The sequence below is a fragment of the Camellia sinensis genome, chromosome 8 (assembly GCF_055761805.1).
Source record: "Camellia sinensis isolate YWXY chromosome 8, ASM5576180v1, whole genome shotgun sequence".
In the NCBI taxonomy this organism is placed as follows: Eukaryota; Viridiplantae; Streptophyta; class Magnoliopsida; order Ericales; family Theaceae; genus Camellia; species Camellia sinensis.
Genome location: NC_138968.1, coordinates 142,776,563 through 142,789,230, shown reverse-complemented (window position 1 = coordinate 142,789,230; position 12,668 = coordinate 142,776,563). Strand labels below are relative to the sequence as shown.

General features: G+C 33.1%; 1 long non-coding RNA gene across 1 annotated transcript; it reads left to right on the top strand.

Moving 5' to 3' along the window:
* Window positions 1-4,814: 4,814 nt before the first annotated feature.
* LOC114293207 (uncharacterized) lies at window positions 4,815-12,318 on the top strand. The gene is made up of 8 exons (XR_014338349.1): window positions 4,815-4,990; window positions 5,098-5,397; window positions 6,818-6,896; window positions 8,073-8,150; window positions 8,555-8,713; window positions 10,409-10,535; window positions 10,653-10,702; window positions 12,209-12,318. It is a non-coding gene; the product is annotated as an uncharacterized LOC114293207 (long non-coding RNA).
* Window positions 12,319-12,668: the final 350 nt, after the last annotated feature.

Below are 12,668 nucleotides of genomic sequence, written 5' to 3'. Positions count from 1 at the left end.
TTAGTCGGCAAAAGTCAACTTTTTAGCTACTAATTTTTTTTAGTAGGGGAATGTTGATTATTGGCTACTAAAAAAAATTTAGTAGCTAAAGATATTACAATTGGTGACTAAAACAATTTTTAGTAGCTAAACATATGACAATTGGCGACTAAATAAAAATTTAGTAGCCATAAAGGTACCTTTAGCTACTAAATTATTTGGTAGCCGAATGAAAATTAAAAAATTAATTTTTAATCTTTCCCGACCAAACTTTTGGTCGCCAAATGTCAAGTTTCGGCGACAAAATTTCTTTTAGTCGCTGTATACCTACTTTTGGCTACTAAATAGTTTGGTAGCCGAATCAAAATAAAAAAAATTATAAAATACCTTTGGCGACCAAAATTTTGGTCGCCAAAAACTGGGGATTCACCGACTAAATTACTTTTTAGTCGCCAAAGGCCTACTTTTGGCTACTAAATATTTTGGTAGCCGAATGAAAATAAAAAAGATTATAAAATACCTTTGGCGACCAAAATTTTGGTCGCCAAAAACCTGGGATTCATCGACTAAATTACTTTTTAGTCGCCAAAGACCTACTTTTGGCTACTAAATAGTTTGGTAGCCGAATCAAAATAAAAAAATTATAAAATACCGCCAAAAACTGGGGATTCACCGACTAAATTACTTTTTAGTCGCCAAAGGCCTACTTTTGGCTACTAAATATTTTGGTAGCCGAATGAAAATAAAAAAAATTATAAAATACCTTTGGCGACCAAAATTTTGGTCGCCAAAAACCTGGGATTCACCGACTAAATTACTTTTTAGTCGCCAAAGACCTACTTTTGGCTACTAAATAGTTTGGTAGCCGAATAAAAATAAAAAAATTATAAAATACCTTTGGCGACCAAAATTTTGGTCGCCAAAAACCTGGGATTCACCGACTAAATTGCTTTTTAGTCGCCAAAGGCCTACTTTTGGCTACTAAATAGTTTGGTAGCCGATTGTTTAATAATGGTAAGGTGTTCCTTTAGGTAATGCTAATTTCTGTAGGGTTGTAATGAAAAATTAATATTATTAAAATGTAATGAATATTTTTAAAATGTAATAATTTATCATTTAAATAAATTTTTCAATTTTTCAATATCATTATCAAAACGAGGGCTAAGTGTGTAAAATGTAAGACTTATTGATATTATTTCAGATTTTAAAATTTTTCTTAATTTTTTAATAATTAATTTTTTCAACTTTTTAAAATATTTTAAGCAAATTTTAGTCGCTGTAGGCCTACTTTTGGCTACTAAATTGCTTGGTAGCCGAATGAAAATAAAAAAATTAACAAAATAGTATTTTATTTTATTAACAACAATACCATTAGTCTCCACTTGAAAATTTGACTAAACAAAATAGTTGTTTTATTTTATTTTATTTTATTTTTATTTTTATGAAGAGGTTGTACACCCACCATCCAAAAATATTAATATCTTATTTTATTTTTTATTATCTCAAAATATTAATTTTTTTTAAAAATTGATTATTAAAATAATATGAATTTCTTATTTTGTCCTTTTTTTAAATCCATTAATAATACAAAAAGTACAATTATGACAATTGATATTTCTAAAAAAATATACTATCAAAAGGTAATTTTGATAAATTAATATTTTTAAAATGTAATAATTGTATTATAAAAAGAAATTAAATTCTAAAATGGGCAACTTGTTATTGTCTGTTTGTCGATAGTTTTACATTGCAAAAATTTAAAGGCATAGTTACAGGTTAGTCTGATGAATTTAATTTTTAATAATAAATTTATTATTTTTAAAAAGTACAATTAAACTATTTATACTTTTTACATCATCATATTTCAATAACACTAATAAATTAAGAATAAATCAAAATTCACAAATAAAAGACAAAATATCCCAATTATTTATCATTTTAGTAAATTTTTCAATATTATTACTAGTACTAATGAAATAATCATTTCACAGACACAAAACATATATTTAAAAAGTTTTAAAAAAATTTCATTATCAAAACGAGGGCTAAGTGTATAAAAAAAATTCACTCATGACTTATGAGTAAATAAATCTGATTTGTAAGACTTATTGATATTATTTCAAATTTTAAAATCTTTCTTAATTTTTTAATAATTAATTTTTTCAACTTTTTAAAATTATTTTTACGTTATACACGGTTAACAATAATCAAACACTATTGTTAATTTAAATTTGGAGGGAGACATTTCTAATTTAAATTTGAGGGATTTATAAAAGTAATTGGTGACTAAAAAAACACGGGTTGGGCTGGCTCAAAAATTTTTTAAAAAATTTTTTTCCTTCTTTTTTTTTTTAATTTTCTTTCTTTCTTTTCTTTCTTATTTTATATATATATATATATATATATATATATAAATAATATAAGAATATAAGAATATAAAATTTTAAAATATATTATAATATTTTTCAGTAAAAAAAATATTAGGACAAATATTTAAGATAATTTAATATTTTTAATTTATAATTTTAGGACAAATATTAGGACAGATTTCAGATTTCGTTTTTCTGTCTCTCACTCTCTGACTCTCTCTCTCTCTCTTTCTCACTCTCTCACTACAAGAAAAGTGGGCTTATGAGACGGAACTTTTTGCGACGGCACATTTGTCGTCGCAAAAAATGACTTTTTGCGACGGCACAACTTGCCGTCTCAAAAAATGTGACTTTCGTCGCAAAAAATAGAGTATTTGCGACGACAGAAATTGCTGTCACAAAAAAAAAAAAGAGTATTTGCGACGGTACCAACTGCAGTCGCAAAAAAAAAAAGAAGAGTTTTTTGCGATTGTAATACGTATCGTTGCCAAAAATATATATATATATATATATATTGTGGCTTTAAGACAGCTTCATATATATCTGGTCATAAAATGGTTTAAATAAATGCAACGGTATTTTTCTGTTACAAAAAATAAATAAAAAAATAAAAACGACGTTGTTTTACTCTTTCGAACATTTCTCTTTTCACCAATTTTTTCATCTTTCTATCTCTCTGTCTCTGTCTCTGTCTCTGTCTCTGTCTCTCTTCTCTTTCTCTCTCTCACTCATAACTCTTCTCTGTCTGTCTGTCTCTCTTTTTCTCTATGTGTCTCTGTCTCTCTTGTCTCTCTCTTTCTCACTCATCACTCTTCTTTGTCTGTCTGTCTCTTTCTTTCTCTCTATGTCTCTGTCTCTCTTCTCTTTCTCTCTCTCACTCATTACTCATCACTCTTCTCTGTCTGTCTCTGTCTCTCTCTCTCTCTGTGTCTCTCGTCCATCTTTCTTCTCTTTATCTCTCTCATCTCTCTTCTCTCTCTGTCTGTCTTCTCTTTATCTCTCTCGCTCATCTCTCTTTGTCTCTCTCTCGTCTATCTCTTTTCGCTCTCTCTCTCTCTTTGTCTATATCTTTTCATTCATTTTTTCATCTTTCTTTCTCTCTTCTCTTTCTCTCTCTCACTCATCACTCTTCTCTTTCTGTTTGTCTGTCTATCTGTCTCTCTCTCTCACTCATCTATCTCTTCTCTCATCTCTTTTCTCTCTCTGTCTCTTTTACTCATCTCTATTCTCTTTATCTCTCTTGCTTATCTCTCATCTTTCTTTGTCTCTCTCGTTCATCTCTCTTCTCTCTATCTTTCTTTCTATCTCTCTCGTTCATCTCTCTTCTCTTTATGTCTCTCTCGCTCATCTCTCTTCTCTCTATCTCTCTGTTTCTCTCGTCCATCTCTCTTCTCTCTATGTCTCTTTTCTGTCTCTCACTCTCACTCTCTATCTCTTTCTTTATTTCTCTCTCTCTCTCTTTCCCATTGTGTTTGCGTTGCTCACTCTCTCACTCTCATCCTCTCTATTTACTGAGCTCCCTCTTGATTTATCGATTCACTACAAGAAAATACACTTTTAGCGACCACTTTGTCTCTCTCTCGCTCACCACTCTCTCTCTCTCTCTCTCTCTCTCTCTCTCTCTCTCTCTTCTATCTGTCTCTCACTTATTTCTCTCTCTCACCATCCATCTCCACTACCACCTTCACCACTACTACAAACGCCATTCCACCCCCACCACTACTTCCACTATCGCCACTTCACCTCTACGACTACTATTACTACTATCATCACCACCACTCCACTACCACCACTACCACTACTACTACCATTACCTCTCTTTCACCCCTGCCACTCCATTTACACTACCACTACCACACACTTCACCACTAATCTCTTTCGCCATCCCCATCACCACCACCATCTCTTATCCACCATCTTCACTACTACTGCTGCTCCCTTTCCTCTACCACAAAACATTAGTTCATGATTTTTAGTAACAAAAAAAAATAGGCCTCAGAAAAATATTTTTCATTGACTACAGAAAATTAACTTTTATTTTAGTGAAAAATATTTTTCATTAAAATATTACCCCTACTTCTACCAAATAAAAAATAATAATATTTTTTTTCATTAAAATAAAAATGAAACAAATAAATTTGCAATCTTAGTAACTAAAAAAAAAGAGGAATTTTTTTAACAAAATTTATTAACTACAAAAAATATATATTTTAACAAGAAATAAAATTTTTTGACGATGTCAACCCCCGCAGCAAAAAAAAATAAAAATAAAATAAACGATATTATTTTATTATTTAAATTTTATTTGTGACTAAAAAAAAAATTTTTTTTTTTTATTCCCCCTCTTTTTTTTTTCCATTCCCGCTCCCTAACAACCCCCCCTCTTTTTCCCATTCCCGCCAAAAAAATCCCTAATGTCAAACCCAAAAATCCCCAATCTCTACTTACCCACCCCCTCTCTCTCTCTCTCTCTCTCTCTCTCTCTCTCTCTCTATCGCGATCGACGGCGAGCGGCGTCGGAGCAGCGTCGTCAATTACCCTATCCCTCAATTACCCTTATTCTTCTACTCACCCCAAACCCACTTCATCACTCAGGTCTCTAAGCTTCTCTTCCACCACTTCTCACAATGTCTTCTCCACAGGTACTACTCAAAAACCCATTTCTCTGTATTTGCCTTTTCTCAGCTCAAATCACAAAACCCTTGTTCTTAAATAGTTTTAAAAAATTGTTTTTTGGTAATATTTTCAGGTTTGATTTCGATGAGCCCTGTTGTGAGGCCGACTCATCTCTCTCTCTCTCTCTCTCGCTGTTTTGTTTGGGGACAGTTTTTGTTCAGTGTGGTTCTTCTGTATGCTATTGAGACGGTTCAAATGATTGCATATATATGATGTGGGTATTCTAGGGCTTCACTCTATCCGATTGGTTTTGAGGATCAGGTAGTTGTTTGAGGATCTTGATTACCCAACTGTGCACTGCGTTCTGAGCTTCGGATTCAGAGATAGATAGGCAGAGAAAGTGATGTCGTTGGGATTTTCTGTTGAAGATCAGGTAAGCGCAGTAGTTCTCTTCTTCTGTTGTTTCCTTGTTTGGTTGGTGAGAAAACTTGGGATAACAATAGGAAAATGGGATTTGTTGTTATTTATTAATTGAATTTAATTTTTTTTTTTTACAATTTTGTTGCATTCTCAAAAGCAAAGGAGGTCGCGCCAACTTTGCGAAATGTTTTTGTTAGTCTCATCAGTAGTTGAGATATATGCACCTTATTAATGGTTGAAAAATGGGTTAGAAACTTGACAGAAGCTACTCTTTCAGCAATAGGGTTCTGCTTTTTCTAACCATATTTGCTAGGGTCTGATTCGATTTTGTAATGGGTTATTGGCATTGTGCAGGGATGCATATTTACTTTGAAAGGATTGGGTATACTTATTTAATTTTGTATTTTGGATTTTCTATTTCTATCTTAGTAAGGTCATATAAATAAAGTCTGAATAGTTAGTTACCTGGGTTATGTCTAATTGTGTTGAAAATTGGCAAATTAACCAGTTTCGGACGGTGGTTATCAAGTTTTAAAAGGGTTGTACTTTCATCATAAAATTGGGGTAGGTAAGATATTTACAACCATTTAGTGATTGTTGACGAGTGCCCTTATACATATTAGAGCAGTTGCAAGATAGAGATATTTATTTTCTCTTTGACAAATAAAAGTCTATTATTAACAAAGAAGAATACAATGAAAAAGAATCAATAGAAAACCCAAACCTAAGCACGAAGAGTATGTAAAAATCCACAAAAGCAAGCAAATCTAGGACACTCTCCCCAAAACCAACTGTACAAAATCACCAAAATCCGATCCTTCATTCGAGCCACCAATTCATTCACCCCCTAAAAAATATGCCAATTACGCTATGACCAAATCATCCACGTCAAACACAGAGGTGCCAAAGCCTACATCTTCCTAAGCCTCTGGCCTCCAGCTGTGAAAAACACCCTCGACACTTCCTTGTTGCACCCAAACCATTTTAAACATAGAAAAAATCAACACTCAAAGTTGATATGCCACAGAACAATGAAGAAGAAGATGAGACAAGGACTCCGCAACCCCACGATACATACAACACTAATTGACCATAATCTGCCGCTGCCAAATAAGATTATCAATTGTGAGAATCCTATCTAACTCTTCCGTTCACGCAAAGAAATTATACTTAGGAGGGGCCAAGGTAGAAATTTCACTCTCTTTGTTCTTTCTATATACATATATACTGGTACTGCTCTCTCTCTCTCTATATATATATCTATAGTGTTGATTCATTCAATATCTTATATATCCTGTTCATATCTTGATTCATTCAATTTATAATGTTGAAAACACAATAAATAGGGGACATTAATTTTGTTAGTTTTTTTTTTTTTTTTTTTTTTTTTTTCCTTTTTTTTTTTTAATTTGAATTGTTAAATTTACATTTAGGAAGGGTGTGACAGAGGTGGTGTGACAGAGGTGCAAAAATTTGTCAGGCTGAAAAGTTTAGGAAGGGTGCTTGTGAAAAGTAAGTGAGTTGCTTTCTTTCTCTTTCTTTCTATGTATGGTACATGCATGTGTGCTCTATTCTTTTCATTAATTTTCGCAATGGCTAGTCATTGACACGAAGATGTAATCAATATAGATTTTAGTTGTAGAAGAGTTTCATGTAATCTGCTTGTTTCAGTACCAAGGTTTAAACTATGGAGGTTCTACCCTGCCTTATGGATGAGAACTCTACCTTGGTGATGGAAGAAGAGGTATTGGTGGGATGGGGATAGTGTGGCTGGGGTTGTTTGTGGTTAAGTCTTAGCATATCATTTTGTTTAATACATTGAAAATTTTAACATGCCAATTTTATGATGACTGTTAAACTGCTCACTATGGGAATGCTCAGTTCAACATCAATTTCAGTATTACATTTAGTATTTTTTGGGGAGTATATGTAGGAACTATGCCTTTTTTGATAGGAATACTACAGCATAATGGCACTGTAACCATAACGCCCAATCGGTCTCTCTCTCTCTCTCTCTCTCACACACACACACACACACACACACACACAACCCTATGATATTTGTCTGTAACTCTTGTTGGTGATGCTTTGTGATGATTATGCCTAATTTTGTGAGTTTGTTCTTCTTTTGAATTTGGGAAAATTACTACATGAATCGATTTGGATTTGAAATTTTATTTCTTTATTTCTCAAGTATTTGGGACACTAAACAAGCTTAGTTATAGATTAATTGAGAGAGAGAGAGAGCATGGCTTCAAACTTGGTCTTTTGTTTTAATTAATGTTTTTAGAGTATGCTTTTAGGTTTCCATATATTCTTGGATTTTTTGCATTTATGATTGTCATTATGTTGCTATGCCTCTGTGGTTATTTGCATTATTTTGAAATGTATTTACTTCGCTGAATTGTTATGCTCATGGGTCATGGCATTGGTATAGTTATTTTGAATTGCTTTGTATAATCTCTTTCATGGTTAGTCAATTATTGTTATTATTATTATTTGTAGTTCATTTGCATCTATTCAGGTTTTCCTTAATTTCTTTTCCCCTGTCTTTCATTTGCATTTGTGATTAATGACCTTAATAAATAAAGGTTCCAATTTAATTGCATCTGTTATCAACAGTGTTTGGATGAGGACAACTGAATGTCTTAGTATATTAATGTTGCAACTTGTTTATTTTGTTTTTAGGAGTATGAATTAGATGGAATTGATTGGACAAAAGTAGATTTTGAAGACAACCAAGAGTGTTTGGATCTCTTTGAGAAGGTAGTTCTGTTTTTAACACAAACACACACACGCACACACACTCACATGTTCATTGTCGAGTTTTTCAGAGTTCCTTGTGCTGATCTATGTGAGCATTGGACTATATTTCATATACATATGATGCCATACCACATAGGTCGTCCTAGGTCTCTGACTATTTTTGTTAGCCTTTCATGCATAATTCAAACCATGTTCTTATTGTAATATTGTTTCTTATAAACTGAAGTTGTAAAGAAAATAAAAGATTGAATATATTGCTTCCTAAGCATAATTATACACCAAGTTCTCATCTTTTTGATCATACCATGTTATGTGAAACCTAATTATAGGTTTTCATATTTAAATTCACTCCTTCATGCGTGGTAGATTGTGTGTTAATGGCTTCACTGCTATGCATTTTGCAGAAACCTATAGGGCTAATATCTTTGTTGGATGAAGATTCAAATTTCCCCAAGGCCACTGATTTGACCTTTGCTAATAAGCTTAAGCAACACTTGAGTGGTAATCCTTGCTTTAAAGGAGAAAGAGGTGGAGCTTTTGGTATTTGCCATTATGCTGGAGAGGTATGTTGTTAGATGGTGTAGCTGGCATTAACTAGAAATTTACAGCTCAAATTGGTGAATCTTTTGACTACACTGCGATGTGTACTGTTTTCAAAATAATAAAGACGAAATAACTAACAAATATAGGACAATTGAAGATGTTATGTTAAGACATTTTATGGGAAGAACTTGGTGTAAGATGTTATGGGAAGAAATTTTAACACTAGTCTAAAATTTCAGTAGCGTAATAATTGAGCCACATCTACTATGTAATCACCACTTAAGGCAAAACAAAAGCAATACTAATGTACTAAAAAATGAAGAGAAGGTTGGAGGAGATGAACAAGTTCACATCTTCATTTCATTATTATGTTTGGTATGCAATTAGGTGCTAAGCTTTCCTCTGTTCTTTCTTTACACTACCATTGAGAATATGCTCATTTTTCTGTCAATTCCTAGATGATGAAGAACAAGAAACCAGCTAAGCTCCCAATGAGGCTACTAGGCATTGTTTTTTTCTTTTTCTTTTTTCTCTATGCAAAAACCTATGTTAGTTAAACCTATGTTATGTAATAACTGTATTAATTTGTTTTCTATCCAAACTCGGATCGGATAGATGTTAGTTGTTGCTGTAAAGTGAGAAAATTAGAAAGATTAGATGGTTTTATATATATTCTTTTTTCATAGGTGTTTTCTATTATTTAGATGGTTTTATATATATTCTATCAACATAATTGTTGAATTAATCATTGAGAAATGAGTTATAATTGATAATGTAAATAGAGTCTTAATGCTCAAATGACTAACGACATTCATGGCAAGGTAATAATTCAGTAAATAGAGTCTTAATGCTCACAGACAAAGTCTTATCATAATGTAAATAGAGTCCAGAAGATACATGGCAAGGTAATTGATAATGTAAATAGAGTCTTAATGGCAAGGTAACGACATTCATGGCAAGGTAACGACATTCATGGCAAGGTAATTGATAATGTAAATAGAGTCTTAATGCTCATAGACAAAGTCTGACCATAATCTCTTTTTTGGTGTTATTTGTTCAGCTTGCATAATTCAGTTTTATAAAAGGGGTTAGTGGAATTGTTTGATTATCACTAGGAATTTTGAATCTTTTTTTTTGCTTCTTTTCTTTTCTTTTCTTTTCAGTTTGAATAAAGAATTCCTATCTTATCCTGTTTTTGAAACTCATGTTGTTAGGGTGGGGCTTGGTAATGCCCTGTTTTCTGTCTATCCATGTTTTTGTTCTTTTGTTTTTGTTTTTGCATAAAACAAAATAAAAAACAATATTTGGTACATCATACATATGTTTTTAAAAATATAAAATGAGATTAAGAAAAAATGTTCAGTGAGTGGAGGGAGGAGGTACGCAGGGGATAGGGAATGAAAAATTGTTTTGAAAATAATATTTTTTCTTTAGATTTTGAAATTGAAAATTGTTGTCTTTTTTTTGGAAACTAAAACAGTTCTCAGATGTGTTTTTTCATTTATAGTTTTAAAAATTCTTAAAAAAAAAAACTGGGCCCTAGAAGATTTGAGTCCTAATATTGTTCCAGACATATTTTAGATCTTGTGATGGATGTAAACCTCCTTCCGAACAAATTGTCCTACAATTGGCATTTGATTAAGTGCAACTTTGGATCTTGTGACCATTCTGGTTGAATAAGTTGGTATGATTCCTTTTATTTATTTTTTTGTTAGTGCACATCATCCAATAGTGATTTCCCTATAAGCCATGCTAGTCAACTTTCAAATCCGTTCCTTAGTTTGCCGCTTGAATCTGGAAAATGTGAATCATGTGGTGCTGCGGAACCCGGGACATGCGAAGGTATTTTTCATGTTTTAATCCTTTTTATTTTCTGATTACACTGAGAAGTTTGAATGGTCATGATCGCTGGACACATTGAAGTATTGCTAAAGTTTTGTTCATTTTTTTACCTTTCAGGTCACTTTGGGTATATAGAATTACCAATTCCAGTAAATCATCCTTCCCATGTGAGCGAACCAAAGCGGTTGTTGAGCCTGGTTTGCTTTAAACTCATTGCAAATTCTTGTGTGCCTTTCTCATCTCATTATATCACCATGTATTTTTCAATCATGCATATACCACTTTAGCTGTGTATGGACACATCTTGATATGAGAAATAAGGGCTTACCTTGAGAGACAGTGTAGATGTAAATGACAAGCAAGCAACTGATTTATTTCCATAGAACAAGGGGAAAAAAGAAAAAAAACAAAAACAAAAACAAAAAGAGAAACTATCAAAGTTGTTCTCTGAAACTATTCTGCACACTATCACTATTAGGCTTAAGTCAACAAAAGCTCCTTCAAAAACTATATTTTAGTTCTTGGCCTTTAAAAGAAACAAAAAATGAAAGAATTCCAATTCTATTTGACTGCATAACTTCTTCAGTCCCTAAAATCTATAGATTAACAGGCCCATAGTCATGCCCAAACCAGACAAGGTTAATATTCAGACAGGCTAAGACTTTTAGCCAGATGTCAAAGAAATTGCTCCAATGTCTGACATAATGCTTCCACTCCATGATTAAAGGCATCACTCTTTGTATGAAGGTCAAATTCGAAATTTGAAATTACAGCCATACTTGCGTTGGTGGGAGAAACACTGTTGGAAAAAGGAATGAGAGAAAAATCCTAATAGAAATGGGTGGGTCAAAAGTGGCCCATGAAGGGTCCGCAAACCGACTCACATAGGATATACCATAGGAGTTATAAACCCATAGGTGAACTAGCAGAGGCAAGAAAGGTGTCTACTGAACTAGCATAAAATAGCCTAAAGCAATGAGAAATAAGTCTCCATGCATGCCTTTTAACCTATGGAGTTATAAACCCATAGGTGAACTAGCAGAGACTCGTGTTTGTTGATTTTGAGAAAAAAGGGCGTCAAGCCTGCAACCAATTTAGAGTATGCTAGCACAAAACATATCTCCTTTGGCTCTTGTGCTATTTATTTTTTTTCTTTATGGTTTCCACTTTCCTCTATGTAGGTAATATAAAATATGAGAAATCTAGAATGAAATACAAAAATATTTGAGAGCAGCAAAATAAAGTTGATTGGTTTGTGCATACCTATCTATCCACTTTATTTAACAGAACTTTTACTTTTCTTTTTTAAACAAATTTTCATAAGGTAGCAGAATTGAACCCATGTTGGCCACTCCACACATACTATCCCTTGGATTTAGTGTGGCAAAATAGCGGCCAACCTTTCATTAATTGTTAACAAGCTCATAGATATAACATAACAACTTGGGGCACGTGTTTATGCGTGGTGTGTATTAAATTCATACTGTGCAATCATTTTACTAATAAATAAATGAGCAAAACTGGCAAATGCATGTAATAAACTCAGCAGTTTGTCAATTGTTCAAGCATGACTCTACCATACCAAATAGATATAACTTCTAGGAATGTTTTGATTCCACAAAGCTACTGGTCACTAGTTCAGGTATGATGTTTTTTGATTTTTCTCATTGCAGTCATTGCTCTGTGATCCAAACCCAAACCCAAGCCCAAATGCAGGTTTCCCCTTTTTCTCATTTCAGTCAATGCTCTGTGATCCAAATGCAAACTCACCTGCAAATTCAGAAGTAGCATTGTTGTTTAGTGCGAACAAGTGTAGGAACCCACATTTTATGTCTTCGTCATGTTCATGAGCATCTGTATGATTACGGCTTGTTAAGCTTGCATGTGTATGTTTGTGACTTGTTTCGCTTAAGCGAGTGTGATCCATGCCTTATTTTGAAGCCTTGTGATTTGTCTAAGTGTAGTACGCTTATCTTGTTCCTTCCTTGATGTGAAACTTAGGTCACGCCTTGCCTGAGTCATGCTAGCCGATGTTATCCCAAGCCGAGGTCATACTCAGTCTAGAAGTATCTTGGAACCCCTTGTTGACCTCCGTCCTCGCCTTGCCACTTTAGCCGAGATGTTACCTTGCAC